The sequence below is a fragment of the Narcine bancroftii genome, chromosome 12, assembly GCF_036971445.1.
Source record: "Narcine bancroftii isolate sNarBan1 chromosome 12, sNarBan1.hap1, whole genome shotgun sequence".
Lineage (NCBI taxonomy): Eukaryota > Metazoa > Chordata > Chondrichthyes > Torpediniformes > Narcinidae > Narcine > Narcine bancroftii.
The window spans coordinates 39,293,233-39,315,272 of record NC_091480.1 but is presented as its reverse complement, the minus strand read 5'-3'; positions in this window follow the sequence as shown (position 1 = coordinate 39,315,272).

The following is a 22,040-nucleotide window of genomic DNA, read 5'->3' as shown; positions in this document are numbered from 1 at the left end:
TGGGATGTGGAAACAAATTATAACAGAAAATTGAAAAGGCATGTCTGAGGCCAATGTGATGGTCATCAAGGGGGATTTAAACATGCAAGAAGACTGGGAACACCTGGTATGGACTGGATCTAAAGCGAAAGAATTTGTACAATGCCCATGAGATGGCTTTTTAAACCAACTTGCTGATTAGCCCACTGGGGTTCGGCTGTAATGGGTGTTGTGTCATGCACCAGAGGTGATCTGAAAGCTTAGAATAAAGGAACCACTAGGGAGCAGTGATCACAATATGATTGAGTTCAATTTGAGATTTAACAAGGAGAAACTGAAGTCACATGTGTTTGTATTTCAGTGGAGTCGCATGAGAGAGGAACTGGCCAAAGTAGATTGGAACGGGGGACCAGTAGGAAAGTCGGCAGAGTAGCAATGGATGGAGTTTTGCAAGAAATGGGGAAAGTGCAAGTTAATACATGCCAAAAAAGACGAAATATTCAAATGGAAATCCGTTACAACTGTGGCTGACAAGAGAAATCAAAGCCAACGTAAAAACAGAAGAGCAAAAGCAAAATACAAGGCAGCAAATTTTAGTGGGAAGATGGAACTTTGGAAGTTTTTAAAAACTTGAAGAGGTAACTAAAAAACTCATAAGGAGGGAAAAGATGAAGTATGAAAATAGGCTAGCAAATAATACTGTGACAGCGTATATAGAGGTGTTTGGGAGATACATTGGGAAAGGTTTGTTCGAGCAGGTCACACACAAACGCTTTAAAACACAGAACTTTTGCAGGAGGTTTTGCAAGAGGCTCAGACTCATGATGGACTGTTATTTGCAAAAGGCAACAAATGTAACAACAGGCAGTAGCAACTTTGTCTGGAAAACAGAACTTACTGTCTGGAAGGTCATGTGATCTTTGTAGGCAGAGATCAGAAAAAAAGAGGCTTTGCTCTCAGAGAGGAGGGGGTTAGAGAGAGAGAGAGAGAGAGAGAGAGAGAGAGAGAGAGAGAGAGAGAGAGAGAGAGAGAGAGACATCGGATCCAGAGGGACAAGCTGGAAAGTTTTGGAAGATGGCCTGATCAAAGTAGAGGACTGGCTGTCCGGTGTTTCCCTTGGAATAGGAGAAACAGAAAGGAACTCTGTGGTGACCTGAAACAAGAAAAACTCTCTCTCTGAAGACCAAAAAGAACCCTTCTGAGTGGTAACCATTTACCTGTTAAGCACCAAAGCCTGGTGAACTTTATTAATACTAACTTCTGTTCACAGTACAAGAAGTGCCTGCAACAAGTGAGATTGGACTGTGAACCAAAGAACTTTGCTGAACTTACACACACATTACACACACATGTGCTTAGCATTGGAAGGGGATTAAGTGAGTCAATAGAGATAAGTTAAAGCTTGATTCTATTTTCATGTTCAAAGATAATTAAAAGCAACTTTTGTTTAAGTTACCCTTTGTTGTGGTGCATATCTATTGCTGTTGGGTTTTGGGGTCCTCTGAACTTGTAACAATACCAAAGAGGATAGAAAATCTTCAAGTACATAAGAGTGAAAGAGAGGAGAGAGTAGATATAGGAGCACTTGAAAATGGTGCTGGAGAAATAACAACACCGGGCCATGGAGATTTTTCTTCCTGAACATTTTTGAGTTTATGGATTTTGGTCTGCTGTTCACAAAAATCGTCTTAAAATTTTCCTATTGTGACAGAATATAGATAGGTTTTGGGAGATAAATTGGGTTAGGTTTTTTAGAGTAGGTCACATACAAACACTTTAAAACAAATCTAATTTAAAATACTGGAGCTCTGCTCATGCTAGACATGTTGGGGCCTCAGAACCTTTGCAGAAGCTTTGGAGAGTGCCCAAGAGACTTTACTAATGGATTGTTGTTTACAAAAAGGCAACAAATGAAAAAGCTTGTTGGGAGCCACAGATTATCTGGAGGGGAACTTGCTGTTCTAGGAGGGTCATGTGGTTTGAAAGCAGAGAAAGTCAAACAGGCTTTCTCTCAGGAAGTGTGTGTGAGTGTGTGTGTGTGTGTGTGTGTGTGTGTGTGTGTGTGTGTGTGTGTGTGTGTGTGTGTGTGTGTGTGTGTGTGTGTGTGTGTGTGTGTGTGTGTGTGTGTGTGTGTGTGTGTGAGAAAGAGAGAGAGAGAGAGAGCGAGATATCAGTTCTACAGTTTTACAGTCAGAAGCAGCAACTGGAACTGGAACAAGACAAGCTGGCAAGCCTGTAGAAAAACCCATTTGGAAGACAGGTTGTGAGTGCTTAGTTCAGCCTGGTCAAAACCCTTGTGGTTAATGCAAGAGGAGAGGACTGGCTGTCTAATGTTTCACTTGAAATAGGAGAAACAAAAAGGCACTCTGTGGTGACCTGAAAGAAAGAGGTTATCATCTGGAGAACCCTGAGGGGCAAGTTTCGTCAGCAAGACACTGAAGTGGCTGATTAAAAAGCAATCAGTTGTGCGTGTCCTGGAACAACAAATCTCTCTCTGAAAACTGACAAGAACTTTCCTGAGCGGTAACCATTTACCTTTCAAGCACCAAAGCCTGGTGAACTTTATATATGTTAAATTCTGTGCACAGTGTAAGAATTGCCTGCAACCACTGAACTTGGAGGAATGAGAAGTGAAATTGGACTGTGAACCAAAGAACTTTTTTGAACTTACACACACATTACATACATGTGCACTTCAAATTAGAAGGGGGTTAAGTTAGGTTAGTTAAGTCAAGAGTGATAAGTTAAAGTGTGCTTCTGTTTTCATGTTTAAAGATAATTAAAAGCAACTTTTGTTTAAGTAACCATTTGTCTTGGTGAATATCTATTGCTGCTGGGTTTTGGGGTCATCTGGGCTCGTAACACTATCATGTTCTTTTTTTAGGTATGACCTACTTTTGTTATTTCTGGTTATATTTTAATTCTACTTCAAGCATAAAAACCATGAAGTGCAATATGTCATTGAAAATTCATTTTCATCATTTTAGATTCTTCCCCCCTATTTTGGTGCAGTCAGCAGTTTCACCAGGACATTGCGACCATGGAAAAGCAACTGAATCCATCAACGCTGGCTGACAATTGTTGGACATGAGAGGCATCAGATGCTGAGTACAAACAAAAATCAGCAGCAAATTGTTTTAGGTCAGTTGAACTAAGACAAGGTGTCAGCATCATTATGTGATTAAATATGCTAAATTCAATAAAAGTTCATTTAATATTTCTCCAACTTCCTATGTGGTGCAGCTAATCTGAATTTTTCTTTGTATTCAATTTGAGGCTGTCTATCATAAGCCATAATTTTTTTTTTACAGAAGCAAACCTTTTGAAAATATTTGTTGTCCAGTGTAATGGGAGACAAGTCGATGGCAGAGAAATTAAATTGTATTTTGCATCAGTCTTCACGGTGGAAGACACTAGCTGATTGCCAGATGTCATAGCATGTCAGAGAAAGGAAGTGAGTGTAGTTACTATTTCAAGGGAGAAAGTGCTCAGAACGCTGAATGTTCTAAGTGTGGATCAGTCTCCTGGATCAGATGGATTGCACTCTTGGGTTCTGAAAGAAGTAGCAGTGGAGTTTGTGGAGGGATTGGGAATGATCTTTCAAGAATCATTAGATTCTGGCATGGTCCCGGAGGACTGGAAAATTGCAAATGTCACCCCTCTATTCAAGAATGGATGAAGGCAGCAGAATGGAAATTATAAACTGGTTAGCCGGAAGATGTTGGAGTCCATTGTCAAGGATGAGGCTATAGAATATTTGGAGACACATGACTAGATAGGCCAAAACCAACAAGGCTTCCTCAAGGGAAGGGAGGAGAAGAGGCAAGCTGTAGCGATAGGGGGATTCCATTGTTAGGGGGGCAGATAAGAGGATCTGTGGAAGAGATTGAGAATTCCGGATGGTATGTTACCTCCCTGGTGCCAGGGTCCAAGATATCTCAGATCAAGTGTACAATGTTCTCAGAAGGGAGGGTGAGCAGCCAGATGTCGTGGTCCATATAGGAACAAATGACGTGGGTAGGAAGGGTGAGGAGCTCCTGCAAGGAGAGTTCAGGGAGTTAGGTGCAAGGTTGAAGGACAGGACCTCCAGGGTTGTGATCTCAAGATTGCTACCCATACCACATGCTAGTGTGGTTAGAAACAGGAGGATAATACAACTTAAAACATGGCTAAACACATGGTACAAGAGGTTTCTGGATCATTGGGCTCTCTTCCAGGGAAGGTGGGACCTGTTCCAATGGGACAGTTTGCATCTGAACTGGAGGGGGACTTTCAGGAAGGTTTGCTAATGCTATTCCAGTGGGTTTAAAGTAGATTTGCAAAGTGACAGGAACCAGAGTGCTACAGCAGATGGAGGAGTGGAGGAGGCAAAAGATAATGTGAAAATTGCACATGGTGGAAATGTTCTCGTGCATCTATTTTAATGCAAGGAGTATTGTAGGAAAGGCAGATGAGCTTAGAGCATGAATTGACACATGAAATTATGAAATTGTGGCCATTAGCGAAACTTGGTTGCAGCTCAATGTTCCAGGCTTCTGTTGCTTCAGACATGATAGAAGGGGGTGGGGGGGGGGGGATGAAAGGGGGAGGAGTGGCATTGCTCGTCAGGGAAAATATCACTGCTGTTCTCAGGCAGGACACACCAGAGGGCTCGTCTACTGAGGCTATATGGGTGGAGCTAAGGAATGGGAAAGGTATGACCACACATCATGAGGTTTTATCCTCATTAAGTGCCTATTTACTCCATGTTGCCTATACCTCCTATACATCTCTCTCTCTCTCTCTCTCTCTCTCTCTTTCTCTCTCTCTCTCTCTTTTCTTCCAAACCAGATCCTCACTATCCCTTAAAACCAAGGTTCCTTGTGCCTGGTAACCTTGCTTTTAATCCTGACAGGAACATACTTCCAAAATTTCACCTTTGAAGATCCTCCACTTACCTCGCACATCCTTGCCCGAAACAACATCCCAGTCCACACATTCTAGATCCTTTCTCATTTCCTCAAAGTTAGCCTTTTTCCAATTTAGGATCTCAAAACCCAATGCCCAGACCCATTCTTCTCCATAATTAACTTGAAACTAATGGCATTTTGATCACTGGACCCAAAATGTTTCCCTGGAGATCTTCTGTCATCTGTCCAGTCTCATTCCCTAATAAGAGATCCAGTATTGCACTCTGTCTAGTTGGTACCCCCATATTTTGATTTAGAAAACTTTCCTGAGCACATTTGACAAACTCCAAGTCATCCAGCCCTTTTACAGTATGGGAGTACTTGACAATACGTGGAAAGTTTAAACTCTCCTACTATCACAACTTTCTGTTTCCTGCTGCTATCCATCATCTCTTTGCAGATTTGCTCCTCCAATTCTCCTTGAGTATTGGCCAATCTATAATAGTCCGCCCAACTCCGGCGTCAAATGATGTCATTTCACACTGGGGATGAACCACCTGAGTGTGGTCATACCTTTCCCGTGTTGGTAATGATCTTTGCATCCTTCTTGGCCACAGGGGAGAGTGTTTAAAAAAAGGTAATAGGGAGAATCCTTGGAATTTTTGAGCGGAGAGCCTTATATCAGTGGTGTGCAAACTATTGGAGAGAATTCTTAAGGACAGAATTTATGAGCATTTGGAGAAGGACAGTCTTATCAGGGATAGTCAGTATGGCTTTGTGAAAGGAAGGTCGTGCCTAATTGGATTTTTGAGAAGGTAACAAATGAAATTGATGAAGGTGGTGCAGTAGCTGTGGTGTGTATGGATTTTAGTAAGTTATGTCAAGTTTATTGTCATCTGATTCTAGTAAGTTATGTCAAGTTTATTATCATCTGTACAAATACAAGCTTGGGTGTATGGATTCTGTGGAAAGCAGAGGGTCATAGTGGACAGAGAGTATTCTACCTGGAGGTCAGTGATTAGTTGAATTCCACAAGGATCCGTTCTGGCACCCCTGTTCTTCATGATTTTTATAAATGACCTAGGTGAAGAAGTGGATGAGTCAGTAGGTTTGCGGATGATACAAAGGTTGGAGGAGTTGTGAATATTGTTGAAGGTTGCCATAAGCTCCTTTCACACTGGCACTTAAATCCAGTAATTAACTGCCAATTTACCAATTCACCTACCAGTGTGAATGATCCCGATCTGGTAGGGGGGGCCAAATTTCCCCAGGAATGAACCGTCTAAGGAGGGTGAATCATTGCCAATCTGTTTTGAATCAGCATTACCGGGTCGCCCATTGTGAACAGGGCACCTGGTATGCCAGGTGCGATTAGTGACATGTTGATGATGTGCATGTGACCGTGTGGTGAGGAGTCAAGAGGCAGGGCAGGAGGTAGAAGCCATCTCGAGTGAGAAATTTTAATGAGTAAACTGTTTCAAATGGTCTCAAGCTGGGGGGACCAGAAGGTGTGGGAGCTCCTCTCACTAAGGGCTAAGGAGGTAACCTTACATCATGTATCGGGCACAATTAAAGATGGCCCATTACATGAGAGGATTCTCTCCAGGCTCAGGGCCATGGGGTTTGCCTGGGACAAGCCCCAGATGATCAAGAAACTGGTCACCTTTAACTATTTCCATGATGGGTGGCATCAATTCTATTAAAATGAACATTTTACCTACATTTTTATATCTTTTCCAATCTATACCAATTTTCATTCCCAAATCCTTTTTTTACTCACTTGACTCGCTATGTCTTCCTACATATGGCAAGGAAACCACACCACTTAAATAAAGCTTATCTTCAAGAAGCTAAAAGGAATGGTGGATTAGCATTTCCTAATTTTAGATTTTATTCCTTTTGTTACACTTCAATAATCAACTTGACCACCCTCCATGGGTAGAAATGGATCTAAATTTTACTAAAGGTTCTTCTATTTTGGCAATTTTAGGGTCTTCTTTATCCTCCTCTTTATATAAACTAGCTGATAATCAAATAATTGGAACTAGTTTGAGAATATGGGCACATTTTAGAAGGTTTTTTGGATTTTGTTTTTTCTCTTGCCAGCCCTATTTTTTCTAATCATCTTTTTCAACAGATTGAGTATTAAATGTTTTAAAGACCTTTTTTTTCAAAACAATTTTGCTTCCTTTGAACAATTGGTGGTAAACTTTAACTTACTAAACACTCAATTTTTTTTAGATATTTACAAGTTATACATTTTGTTCAGTCTCAGATCCCACAAATTTCTGAGGCAAACACCCTTGATACACTTTTTAAATTAACAACTTTCTCATGAAGGTTTAATATGTCTAAATCTTTAATATGAAGTAATGGAATTGGTACAAGGAGATTATTCACAATGTCGACAAAAAGTTTAATTTAAATGGACAGGTGAGATTAAATATTTGGGTATACATATTGATAATAATCTGAAAAACATAAATTAAACTATTGTAGCGGCAGCTACTAACTCTGAAAAATACCACAGGATGCTGAGGGGTTTCAGTTGAACTGATTTATTCAAATTTCACGCACGCCCTTTAAGGGTGATGTGAGCTCCGCCCCCGTGCTGGGGGTGACATCATCATGTTCACCTGAGGTGCGCACTTTGGCCAAAGCCACAAGGCACTGAGGTTCCCCGATGGCTCCATCTTCCAGTGGCTGCCCTGCTGGCTCAGCGATACAAGCAAGGACGGTTCACCACGAGAGATGTGCGCCGCCACACTATATTCCAATATTAAAGAAAATAGATGAAGATCTAAAAAAAGGATGAATTTACCTATTATGTCAATTGGAAGAGTTAATTGTATTAAAATGAACATTTTTCCAAGAATTCAATATTTATTTCAAACTCTAGCTATCTCTATACCTCAAAAGTTTTTTTTCTAGATTTAAATAAATAAGTTAGGAAATTTCTTTAAAAAGGAAAAATGGTAAGAAAGTCATTGGAGAAACTAATATGAAAGTATGAATTAGGAGGATTGTAACTTCCTAATTTCAAGGATTATTATAAGGCAGAACCCCCTAAGATTTTTAGTTTCTTTGTTTGTAAAAACTAAGCCATTTTGTGTTGAAATTGAATTAAATAAATTTGGAGAAACTATACCAGAGGAGTTTATTTATAAATGGGAACTAAAGACGCCCTGATATTAAAACACCTACTTAATATTTGGAATAAAATTAAATTAGAAATTGATGGGTATTCTCTCTCCTTAAAAACGCCATTAATTAATCCTCTAATAATCTTTTAAAAAGATAGTCCTTTTTTGAATATTTGGAATAATAAAGGAATTTTAAAATTGGGAGATTGTTAAGATAATAATAGATTGATGTCCTTTAATCAATTAAGAATTAAATATGGTATTCCTCATAATATGTTATTTTGTTATTTTCAATTAAGAGCTTATTTAAGGGAGAAATTAGGATCTGACATGACTTAAAAGAATCTTCGAAATTTGGAGCAAATTATAGTGAATGGAATGATTTTAAAAATTATTTCAATAGCATATATCTTGTTACAAGAACAAACACCTAAAGTAGGTTTGTTTAATTTAAACGAAAGATGGGAACAAGACTTAGATCAACAGGTTTGGCAAGATTTATGTAAAGAAGATTTATGTCTAATACTATCAATGTAAGATACTGATTACTTCACTATAATTTTTTACATCAATTATATATTACATCTCAGAAATTGAGTAAATAGAGAAAAAATTTATCAGATCAATGTTTTAGATGTGGTATAGAAGTAGGAAACTTGGGGGGGTGGGTGGCAAGATGGCATAGAGGGCAGATTTGCAATCCTATTCCTCCTCAGCCAGTTTTTTAAGCACCCGCCTTTAAACTTTATCTAAGTGAATAAAAGTTGTGTTTTTATTTTTGGGAACATTACTGGTTCACAATGTCGACTAATGTTAAAAAAAATGAAAGCTCAATTACAGAAGAAACTACCTTTTAAAAGTGCTGAAGAATTGAGGCCTACCTATCCAGCTGAAGCCATGGAATTGTCGTTTGGAACCTCCAAGGCACAGAGAACTCCTGCCAGGCTGAGTATTACACCGGCGCTGACCTTGTCTTCACAAGATGGTGCTGGCATGTTGATGAGCTCGGCTGGTGTTGATTTGTGCGTTCGCGATGTTGGACGCGCAGGCGACCCGGCTGAGAGAAGGGCCCTTGAGCCTTCGGGTGAACCAGGGACACGCAGAATGGCATTGGGAACTGCCTCTGCATGGTCCCTGGCCTTGCCGGGCATGAGCAGTGCCTCCAGGGTCCATGAACTATTGGACCGTGTGTGGGTTGTGGGGGGATCCAAGCAGCGGCGTCCCGACGCGGTTGGGATGCCACCGTTGGGTGTACAAACCCGCAGCCGCACCGGGAAGGGCATGACAACATTGAAAGAAGAAGAGGACTTACCTTTAACGAGCAGTTCACAGGAACAATTGGAGGAGGAGTCTAGAAAAGGTAGGCCTCAAGATGTGGAACTGGAATCTGGAATGGAGTCTGTTTGTACAGTTTTGGAAGGGATTGCTTATCATATGGACAATATATCTAAACAAATGACTCAAGGGTTTTTGGAAGTGACAACTAAAATATCTAATATGTCTGAAGATATGTCTACACTTAAGAGGGATATCAATAAATCAATAAATTGGTGGATAGAGTGCAAAAAAACTTTTAAAAAATTGAAACAGCTTTTTCAGAATGTAAAGTTCAAGTTGTATGTAATAAGGAAAAAATAGAGAAAGTGGAAGATTCGTTTGTGGATTGGGGAATCCAGAAGAAAGACATACTGAAAAAAATTGACTCCTTGGAAAATCAAATTTGGAGAAATAATGTGAAAATTGTGGATCTTCCAGAAGTCACTGAAGGGTCTGATCCAATAAAAAATTTTTAGGAGTTGGATCCCCGAGGTGTTGGGTAAAGAGTTTTTCTCAGGAGGTCTAGTATCGGAGAGGGCACATAGAGCGTTACGAACGAAACCATTACCAGGACAACCACCACGAGCGGTCTTAGTTTGGTGCCTGAACTATCAAGACAGAGAAATGATATTACGGTTGGTGGTACAGAGGGCACAACAAAGTCAATCTCCAATGATAATTCAAAATAATAGAGTATTTTTTAATGCAGATTTGAGTCAAGAAATTATTAAACGATGACAGGAGTTTAATTCAGCTAAAGAAGTACTGTGGCGGAAGGGTTTTAAATTTGCTTTTCGATATCCTGCTGTGTTAAAAGTCTTTTATGGTAACTTTCAATCTCAATTTTTTGAGAATGATCATGATGCATTAGTTTTTGCTAATTCATTACCAGATTTACGTGGACATGGAAGAGTTTCGCCACCGTCGCCTAAAAAGAGGGCAAATGGAAATGGGCAGAATGGGAAAAATGGAAAGAAAGAGGTTTTAACAGTCTTATTGACATTGAAGACCCATAACAATAATTGGGAATGGAGTCATTGAGTTGAATATATTTACAGTACTGAATCGTATTAATATGAATGATGTATTTCTGGCTGGGAGGGGTGGATAGCACTGAAATAGTCATCTGCCACTAGTGGGGTTTACCACACCCAATTTTTTAGACTGTTACTACCTTTGGGTAGTGTTTCTTTTTTGGGGGAATAATTAAAATTTTTTTCTATATATATTTTCTTTAAAAAAATATTTAGGGGAGGGAAAGTGGTTTTAATTTATTAGAAGGGGAGCGATATTTTGTTGTAAGTGACTATATTGTTAGTTTGTAAAGATGTCAAGTTTGAAATTTGCAACTTTTAATGTTCAGGGGTTGAATAATCCGATTAAGCGAAAGCGAGTTTTGGCTTATATCAAGAAAATGCAAGTTGATATTGCCTTTTTACAGGAAACACATTTGACTGAAAAAGAACATTTGAAATTGAAGAGAGATTGGGTTGGGCATGTGTTTTTTTTTTCTTCATTTAATTCTAAGGCAAGGAGTGTAGCTATTTTAATTCATAAGAATTTGTCTTTTGAGTTGAAAACTATGTAAGGGAATGCTGGAAGGGTTTTAAAGGTGAATTGTAAAATTTTTTACTGAATCTTGGACTTTGTTTAATATTTATGCACCTAACATGGATGATGAGTGTTTTATTTCAGATGCTTTTTTGTTATTAAATCAAGCTAATGAAAATATTTTAGTTGGGGGAGATTTTAATTGTCTTGGATCCTTTGTTGGACAGATCCCCAAAAAGTGTAAAGAAATCAAAGATGGCAATACAAATTGGAACCTTGATGAAGGATTTAAATTTGGTGGATATTTGGAGAAGGGTTAATCCTACAGAGAAGGATTTTTCTTTTTATTCGTCTCGACATGATTCATTTTCTAGAATAGATTTTTTTTGTAGTATCGGCACATTTACAAGGAAGGGTATCACAGGCAGAATATAAAAGGAGGGTTATATCAGATTATTCTTTATTATTTTTTTCTTATTTAAGTTCAGAAGTGGTACATTAATCTTATAGATGGAGATTTAATACAATGTTGTTGAAAAAACCAGAATTTGTTATTTTTATTAAAGATTACTTTTTTTTGTCTAAAAATGCTAATTCAGTAAAAAGTCATTCTGTGTTATAGGATGCGTTAAAAGCTTATTTAAGTGGACAGATTATTAGTTATATCACTAAAGTTAATAAACAGTATATGGTTAAAAGCTTTGAATTAGAAAAGCAAATTGATGAATTGGAGAAGGATTTTCAGAAGGAAGTGACAAAAGATAAAAAAAAGTGGCTTTGACTAAATTGAAATTGTGTTATAATACATTGCAGACTTATCAATTTGAATGTTTAATTAATCGATCTCAGCAGCGATATTATGAGTTGGGTGAGAGGGTACATAAAGTGCTTGTATGGCAGTTAAAGAAGGAACAGGTTTCACAGATTATTAATGCTGTAAAAAAGAGTTCAACAGTCACCTATAAACCTCAGGAAATTAATGACCAGTTCTATTCATTTTATAAAAAATTATATACTTCTGAGGGGAAACAGGATAGTGGTTCTATTGATTCTTATTTATCTGAGTTAACGTTATCAGCATTAGAAGAGGAGGATGTTATGGATCTGGAAGCTCCGTTTACAGAATTAGCGATTAAGGTGGCTAAGTTGGAAATGCCCAATGGGAAGTCACCAGATGATGAAGGGTTTTCAGTGGAATTTTATAAAACTTTTTATAAAACTTTATCTTCGGTGTTCAGGGAGGTATTACAACAAGTGACTGAACACTATGAGTAACCAGAATCTTGTTCTAGTGCTTTAATTACTGTAATCCCGAAAAAAGATAGGGACCCGTTGAAAGTGTCTTCGTATAGACCTATTTCTTTATTGAATGCTGATTATAAAATAATAGCAAAAATGCTTGCAAATCGATTTATGAAGTATTTACCTAAATTGATACATGTTGATCAAACAGGTTTTATTAAAAATAGAAATGTTTCAGATAATATTCTTTGATTGAGTAGTTTGGTCAATTTAGTAGTAGGTTGCGCATGATGCAGAAAAAACCTTTGATAGGGTCAAATGGGATTTTTTATTTAAAGTACTGGAGAAGTTTAAATTTGGCCCTTTTTTATTGGTTGGGTTAAAGCTTTATATACGAACCCGACTACTAGGGTGGTGACAAATGGTCAAGTTTCATTATCATTTAAATTGACACGTTCAACTCGACAAGGTTTTCCATTGTCACCAGCCCTGTTTGCATTGGCTATTGAAACGTTAGCTCAAACAATAAGGCAGAATAAACAGATAAGAGGGATGAGAATTATGGTTGAAGAGTATAAGATTAATTTGTTTGCAGATGATGTTTTGATATATTTAACAAACCCAGAACAATCATTGCCACATTTATGGGAATATTTATTACATTATGGAACATCATCTGGATATAAAGTTAATTGGGATAAAAGTGAAATTTTACCAGTTGGAGAAGGAGATTATTCAGAGTATAAAAAATTATAAAATTGAAATGGTCTGATAAAATTAAATATTTAGGAATAATTGTAAATACTGAGTATCAATCTTCATATAAGTTAAATTATGTTCCATTATTAAAAAAGATTAAAAATGATTTAGATTTTTTTCCTGAAGATTACTGGGCAGATATGTATCATAATAGTGTTACTAAATTGACGAATGTACGGTATTGAATGGTTAATTATAATTTTTTACATCAATTGTATAAATATGGTTTTAGTAATTCAGATTCTTGTTTTATAAATGGTGTATGTACTGGAACTTTTTTACATGCTGTCTGGTCTTGTTTGTATGTACAACCATTCTGGTATGAAATTAAGTTAATTTTGGAAAAATTATATAATTTTAAGTTACCATTAGATCCATCTATTTTTTAAATGGGTTATATGATTCCTTTAAGGGGATTAGGGTTGGATAAATTTTAAATTGCATTTCAATATTTAGCATTGTCTGTAGCTCAAAAATGTGTAGCAAGTACATGGAAAGATAATATAGTGATTAATGGAATGGCATAATGAATTGAAAGCTTGTATTGTTATGGAAAAAAATTACGTATAATTTACATGACAATTATTATTTTTTTGTTAGGGTAGGTATATTCTCCGGCTTGGAGAATCCCCCCCGTTGCACCTGAAAGCAGCAAAGGGACTACGCCCATAGTCCACAGGAGCCCTCCTTCAGCCGGCACATTCAAGCGACAGAAAGGTGTCTTCTCCACGGACACCTGAACGTCCCAGCTGCACTCCCCCATCTGCATCTGCTGGCACATTATCTGCATCCGAGCACCTGAAAGTGGCTTCCTGAAGGCAAACCTGAACCTGTCAGAAAATGTGATACAAATACAGATATTTTTCTTCTCTACCTTTCAAATGCAACTGCGAACTTTTAGTGAGCTTGAGTGGCAAGATACCCCCAGGGCAATCTTCTGTTTCATTCACAGCATTCAGCTGCCAAGCTACCAAAACAAGCCTTCGAAAACTTGATCTTCATCCTTCCGTGACTTTAGGACAGGTAAAGTTACACACATTATTTTGAAAATTTTAGGCTGTCTAGTGTTGTCACTCTGGCTGATATTAAGTTCGCAGATAAGCCCATAGGAACAGTCCTGTCCACTGATTCTGCTTTGCATTTCTGCTGTTAATTTCAACACAAAATTGGGGTTTCAAGAAGCCCTGGGGAGTGCTATAGAATGGAGTGACCTCTTCAAGAACAGAGCAACCTGGAAATGGGAAGATTGGTGGACAGGATGGTGAGGAAGGCGAATGCCATAATTGGCTGAGACATTGAGAACAAGAGTTGGGACGTCATGTTTCTGTTGCACAAAAATTTGGTTAGGCTCCACTTGTTAGGCGGGAAGGTTGGCGTAGCAGTTAGCCCAATGCCTTTACAGCACCAGCCATCGAGACAGGGGTTCAAATCTGGTGCTGTCTGTAAAGCGTTTGTACGTTCTCCCCATGTCTGTGTGGGTTTTCTCTGGAGGTTCCAGTTTTTACCCACTGTTCAAATTGGGTGTGGAATGGGCAGCACGGGCTCATGGGCCGAAATGGCTGTATGTCTAAATTTTTTAAAAATATAGTCAAGTGTGAAGTTCTGTTAATGTGAGAGGAAGGATGAGATTAAGCTGGAGAAAAATATTCACCAAGTTATTGCCTGAATTAAAAGGTTTGAGTTATTGGGAGAGATTGGACAGACTGGCTCTAGTTTTCCCTGAAGAAAAGGCGGCTGAGAGCAGTCATGACAGAAGTAAACACAATTAGGAGAGGATGGATTGGGAAGACAGCCAGTGTCTGTTTCCTGTGTTGTCTACACTTATTAGACGGTCAATGTAAAAGGGGGGATATTTCAAGAGGATCTGAAGGATAAAAGAAGGCAATGGAACCAGATACGGCAACAACACTTAAAAGCATCTGGACAATATTTGAATGAGCAAAGTGGGGAGGGATATGGAATTAATATAGGTGTGGGATCAGTACTGATAGATGCAAGAGTCACCATTGGCACAATGGGCTGAACTGCAGGGTAATGACACTTGATTTCAAGTGTTTTTTGAATTTATCAAGAGCCTAGAAACTATCCTTCAAACTCCATTGAACAGCACAGTGGCACAGCCTGCAGAGCTCAGCTCAGTTACCTGGATCTAGCACTGATCTCTGCTGCTGTTTGATGGAGAATACTATGACAGGGTATTTAGAGGAGGTTTGGGAGGAATTGTTAGAGCAGCTTGCACACACATATTTTAAAATACAGAATATTTCCAGGACATTTGCAGAATGCTTTTTGCAGGAAGCAACAAAGAATTGACAGCAACTTGCCTGGGAGAGGATGTAATCTTTGCTCTCAGAGAGGGAGGGAGTGAAAAAGAGAGAGGAGACACAGAAATCATTTCCAGAGTGGCAAGTTGGCAAACTTTGGAAGGCTGCCTGGTCAAAGGAGAAGACTGGTGGTCTGAAAGGTGACCTGAAAGAAAGAGGATCACCTGGAGAACCCTGAAAGGGGCAAGTTTCGTCAGCAAGACTGATTGAGAAGGAATCAGTTGCAGATGTCCTGGAAAAGGAATCTCTCTGAAAACCAGCAAGAACCCTCCTGAGTGGTAACCATTTGCCTGTTAAGCACCAAAGACTGGTGAACTTTGTTAATGCTAGCTTCTGTGCACAGAAGAAGAATTGCCTGCAATCAGTGAGGTTGGACTGTGATCCAAAGAACTTTTCTAATCTTAAATATACATAACACACACATGCACTTAAGTATTAGAGGGGGAATTAAGTAGTTAGGTAGGTTAAGTAATAAGTTAAAGTTTAATTCTGTTTTCTTGTTCAAATATAATTAAAAACTACTTTTGTTTAAATAATCCTGTGTTGTGGTGCATATCTCTTGCTGCTGGTTTCTGGGGTCCTCTGGACTCCATAACACGAGAAGTTCACATGTTGAGTATCTTTATTAAAAGTTATGTACTGTACATATGTTGAGATTCTTCAATAAAGGTTCATTTGTTGCAAAACTTTTAAATATTGATTTAAGACCTTGGTAAGGGTGAATCCAATTTACATTCAATCCAAGTTTCAACCAATCCTTCGGTCCCAATTATGGTCGTAAGTTGGGGATTACCTGTGTTAGCAATAAAGGAGATGAACTTCAAGCATGGATCACTATGTGGAATTATATTGTTGTGGCCATTACAGAGACTTGGCTGACGGAAGTAAAAACACAATGTTGGAGAAACTCAACAGGGTACTTTATATTGCAAATATAAAGATACATAACCAATGTTTCAGGCTTGACCCCTTCAAGCTATGTGAAAAATGTAGACAGACACCCAAACACAAAGGAAAATTTCTTCAGCATAGGTATCCTTTGAAGAGATTTTGCAGAGGGTTGCAGTAGACATCAAGGACAGATTAGCTGATGTAGGTGCCAGAGCTTAGATAGTTGAAAAGGGATAGGATGGGAAGTAAAAGAGGGGGAGGGTAGAATTACTGGTCAGTGACAGTATTGCAACTGCAGAGAGTGTCCACTGAGGCAGTGGGGATGGAAGTAATTACTGTACTGGGAGTATCCCCAAAGAGCCCTTGGGACCTCCCCAAATAGCCCTCAGGACCTCTCCAAAGAGCCCTCAGGACATCCCCAAATAGCCCTCAGGACATCTCTAAATAGCCCTCAGGATCTCCCAAAAATAGCCCTCAGGTCCTCCCCAAATAGCCGTCAGGACCTCCCCAAATAGCCCTCAGGACCTCCCCAAATAGCCCTCAGGACCTCCCCAAATAGCCCTCAGGACATCTCCAAATACCCCTCAGGACCTCTCCAAATAGCCCTCAGGACATCTCCAAATAGCCCTCAGGACATCTCCAAATAGCCCTCAGGACATCCCAAATAGCCCTCAGGACATCTCCAAATAGCCCTCAGGACATTTCCAAATAGCCCTCAGGACATCCCCAAATAGCCCTCAGGACATTTCCAAATAGCCCTCAGGACATCCCCAAATAGCCCTCGGGACATCCCCAAATAGGACATTGAGGAAGAGATGCTGTAGGTAAGCAGATTTTGGAATGGTGCAGAAATGACAGGGTTGTTGTAATGGGAGACTTCAACTTCCCAAATGTTGACTGGCACCTCCTCATTGCAAGAGGGATAGATGGGGCAGAATTTGTCAGGTGAGTCCAAGATGTGGAGGAGAGGCCATACTTGATCTTGTACTGGGAGAAAGCACAGATGTAATGTGGAGGATGTTTAGGGACACTGAGACAGGGTAAAGATGGTAGAGAAAGGGAACTGTGGTGGACAAAACAGGTGAGGGAGATAGTGAGGAAGAAGAAGGAAGCAGACATTAGATTTAGGTAGAAATTTATATGAGATTTATATGGTAGTCAGGAAGGAACTGAAGAAAATATTTATGAGAGTAAGAAGGGGCATGAAAAGGCTTTGACAAATCAGATTAAGTTTAAGGAACCCCCAAAGCATTTCCATGCATCTATGAAGAACAGAAGGATGATGACAGTAAAGGTGAGGCTGCGAAAGGACAAAGGAGGCAAAGGGAAGGTCATGCATCACGAGTCTAATTGAATTTTTTGAGGAGGTAACAAAAGAAATTGATGAGGGTGGTAGATGTGGTCTATATGGATTTTCACAAGGCATTTGACAAGGCCTGCCATGAGAGACTCATCCAGAAAGTCATGAGGCACAGGATCGGTGGAACCTTGGCCATGTGGATAAGAAATTGGCTTGTAGGAAGAAAGCAGAGAGTAGTAGTGGAAGGAAGGTATTCTGCCTGGAGGTTGGTGACTAGTGGAGGGCCGTAGGGATCTGTTCTGGCACCCCTGCTCTTTGCGATTTTTATAAATGGCCTGGATGAAGAGGTAGATGGATGGGTCAGTAAGTTTCTAGATGACACAAAGGTTGGAGGAGTTGTGGATGGAGCTGAAGGTGGTTGAAGGTTATAAAGATAAAGACAAGATGCAGAGTTGGGCAGAAAAGAGGCAGATGGATTTTAATCCGGATAAGTGTGAGGTGATGCATTTTGGAAGGGCTAACCAGAAGGCTCAGTACAGGGTTAATGGTTGGTTACAAGGGTGTGGAAGAACAGAGGGACCTTGGGGTGTAAATCCATACATCCCTCAAGGTCACCACACAGGTTGATAGGATAGTTAAGGAGACCTATTGGATGCTGGGATTCATTAATAGGGGCGTTGAATTCAGGAGTAGAGAGGCCATGTTTTGTTCAATTCTGGTCACCTCATTATAAGAAGGATGTGGAAGCTACGGAGAGGGGTCAGAGAAGATTTACCAGGATGTTGCCTGGATTGGGAAACAAGTCTTATGAGGCAAGGTTCACAGAGCTGGGACTTTTCTCTTTGAAGCAGAGAAGGATGAGAGAAGACTCAAGATTATGAGTGGATGTGGAAGCTATGGAGAGGAGACAACAAGATTATGAGAGGTATAGATAGGGTGGACAGCCAGAACCTCTTTCCCAGAACTGGATCAGCACACACCAGAGGACATATGTACAAAGGTAAGGCAGGGAAGTTTAGTGGAGATGTTAGGGGTATGTTTTTTTACACAGAGAATTGTGGGTGCCTGGATTGCCTTGCTGGGGTTAGTGGTGGAAGCTGAAACACTGGGGGCATTTAAGAGACTCCCAAACAGACACATGAATGAAAGAAAAATAGAGGGATATGAGATAGGGAGGGTTTAGTTATTCTTGATAGGTATATATAGGTCTGCACAACATCATGGGCTGAAGGGCCTGTACAGTGCTGTAATGTTCTATGTTCTTCGTGCCTCAGTGCAACAAACTGCAAACATATATTCAGACAAATAATACATATGCACAGTACAGATACACAAATATTAAAATAAATATATATTATTGTTAAATAAATAGTTGAGTCACAGAGGGTTTGTATGAGAAGTTCATCAGTTGTTCAGCAGTGTCATTGTCTGTGGGAAGAAGCTGTTTCTCAGCCTGGTGGTTCTGGCTTTGTATCTCTTTCTCGACAGGAATAGCTGGAAGATGAAGACAGTGTTAGGGGTCCTCAGTGATTTTGGGAGGCCTCTTTGGACAGAGATCCCAGTAAATCCCACCGATGAGGGGAGGGAGACCCCAGTGATCCTCTCTGCTGCTCTTGTGGTCCTGTGGATTGACCTCTGACCTGTGCTCTATAGCAACCATATTACACTCTGATACAGCTGGCCAGGACACTCCCAATAGAGTTTCCGTGGAAAGTTGACAGGATGGTAGCTTTGCCTGCCTCAGTCTTTTCAGAAAGTGCTATCGCTGTTGTGTCTTTCTGACAAGTGAGGAGATATCGTGTGTCCAGATTAGGTCACTTCTTAAGTGGACTCCGAGGAACTAGGAGCTCTCTACTCTCTCCACTACTGAGCTATTAATGGGTTTTAAACACACAGAAATGCTGGGGGAACTCAGGAGGTCTTGCAGCATCCATAAGCAATAGATATATAACTGACGTTTCGAGTTTGACCTTCTCTTCAACATTTGAATAAAAAGCAGGCAGGCTCCTGAATTAAAAGGCTGGGATGAAGGGAATAATGGGCAGCAGAAGGGGAACAGTCCAACAGACCATTATGTTAATTGGATGTGGATAGAAACACAAAGGTGAGGATTGATTGAGGGAGGGGTTGTTTTTGGCTCTGAGAGGAGAGGTGGGAGAAAGGAGACAGAGGGAAATATGGGGGAGGGGGATAACAGAAACCGGATAAGTCGATGTTAATGTATATTGTATGGTTGGAGGGTGCCCTGTCAGAAGATGAGGAGTTGTTCCTTCAATTTGTGGATGGTCTCGTTCTAGCGGTGCATGAAACCATGGACGGACATTTTACCAAGGGAGTGGGTTGGGGAATTGAAATGGGTGGCCACTAGGAGATTCGCGCTATAGTGGAGAGCAAAGCTAAGGTGCTCAACGAAGTGACCTCCCAGTTGCATCCAGTCTTTCTAATGTAGGGACCACAACAGGAGCAATAGATGCGGGAGATAACCCCTTGAGATTCATAAATGAAATGTTGCTTCTTTTGGAAGGACTATTTGGGGCCCTAAATTGTGGTGAGGGAGGAGATGTGCGTGCAAGTGGTAGAAGGGTTTGTGTTTTACCAACAAGTAATCTATTTTAGCTAAGCAGATAATCTTTAGAACAAAGACATTTGTGCACCACTTCTCATTGATGTAAATGCACACACCCCCTCCTCAAAAGCATCTTTGCCTGCCTTGAAGGAGAAAAAAGGCCATCAAGCCAGATTGTTGAGTTTTGAATGGAGCCATTTTCCTGTAACCATCAGGAAATCAGAGCTCAGCCCTCTCAATATGCCAGGACACCAGTCCCAGGTCTGCTTCATTTATGACTCAGGCAAGGTGAGGATGCTCACTTGAGCATCTTCCAGGGCAACAAACTCGGTTGCTGGATTGCCACTTTAACCAAGGACCTCCCTTCTCACAGTAGCTCATGTATTTATGTCCTGACTGACCCTCTCTGGCTGAAACTCTCTCCAACTCACTCATGAGAATTCCCAATCTAGTCGTGACCCAAAACTAGCCTCCAAGCAACTAATGATAATCCCAAACATTCCCCAATCTTATCCAATGGGAGTTCAGAGAAAAACATTAAATTTTTTAAATGAAATTTTAAATTAAAAAAATATATATTTAAATTAAATTTAGACATACAGCACGGTAATAGCCATTTCAGCCCACAAGTCCATGCTGCCCAATTTACACCCAATTAACCTACACCCTTGTTTCGAATGGTAGAAAATCCATGCAGACACAGGGAGAACATACAAACTTCTTATAGATAGCGCGAGATTCAAACCCTGGTCCCGATCCCTGGTGCTGTGAAGGCATTGCACCAACTGCTTTGCCAACCATGCTGCCCAATAAATATTTTAATAGAGGTTAGTGCACCAGACCACAAAAAGCACCACCTTTGTCTGCAGGTTTGATAGTGGGGTTGTGATTTATGCAGAGAGTGGAGGACAGAGCATACAGAAGAGGTGAGATTGGAATAAGAGAGGGGAGTGGTGAAGTTAAGATGGTTGATGGCTCGGTGCCAATTGGAATTATAAAGATCCAGAACGGGCAACTGGCCAGGACGAGGTGTCTATGAGAAGGAAGAAGGCTCAAGGTGGGAGAAGGGGTCTTCAGTTGTGGCTGGAGAATCATGGTGGAAGATGCGGGCATAGAGATGGAGATGATGGAAGAAGGTTTCGGCTTCATGGCCTGCAGGGAACTTATCAAGGTGTGGGTGAAGGGGATGAAGGTGAAGCCTCTACTGAATCCTTTTGCTATTGCTTTTGCTCATATCTTGATGAAGGATGTTTCATTACTGGATTAAAAAGGGGAGAAAATGACACTGTATTTTCAAGAGGGAAATATTTGTGTGTATTTTGGTTAATATGGTTCATAGTGTGAAAAATAAAAAAATTAAAAAGAAAAAAAGACATAGGAGCAGAAATAGGCTATTCAGCCCATCGAGTCTTCCCCACCATTTAATCATGGGCTGATCTATTTTCCCATTCAGCCCCACAGCCCAGCCTTCTTCCCATAACCATTGATGCCCTGGCTAATCAAGAACCTAGCAATCTCTGTCTTAAATACACCCAATGACCTGGCCTCCACAATTGTCTGTGGCAACAGATTTACCACCCTCTGGCAAAAGAAATTCCTCCACCTCTGTTCTATGTGGGCACACTTCAGTCCCGAAGTTGTGCCTTCATGTCCTAGAGTCTTGACTCTCCTACCATGAGAAACAGCCTTTCTATAGCTACTCTGTCCACACCTTTCAACATTCAAAATGTTTCAATGCGATCTCCACTCATTCTCCTAAATTCTGAATACAGGCCAAGAGCTGTCAAACACTCCTCATATAATAACCCTTTCCTTCCCTGAATCATCCTTGTGAACTTCCTCTAAAACCCTCTCCAACATCAGCACATCCTTTCTTAAACTAGGAGCCCGAAACTGCTCACCAAGGAAGGTCTCACCAGTGCCTGATAAAGCCTCAACATCACATCCCTGCTCTTATATTCCTCTTGAAATGAACGCCCGCATTGCATTTGCCTTCTTCACCACCGCCTCAATCTGCAAGTTTACCTTCAGGCTGTCCTGCACAAGGTCCCTTTGCAACTGGGTATTTTCAAATTACTT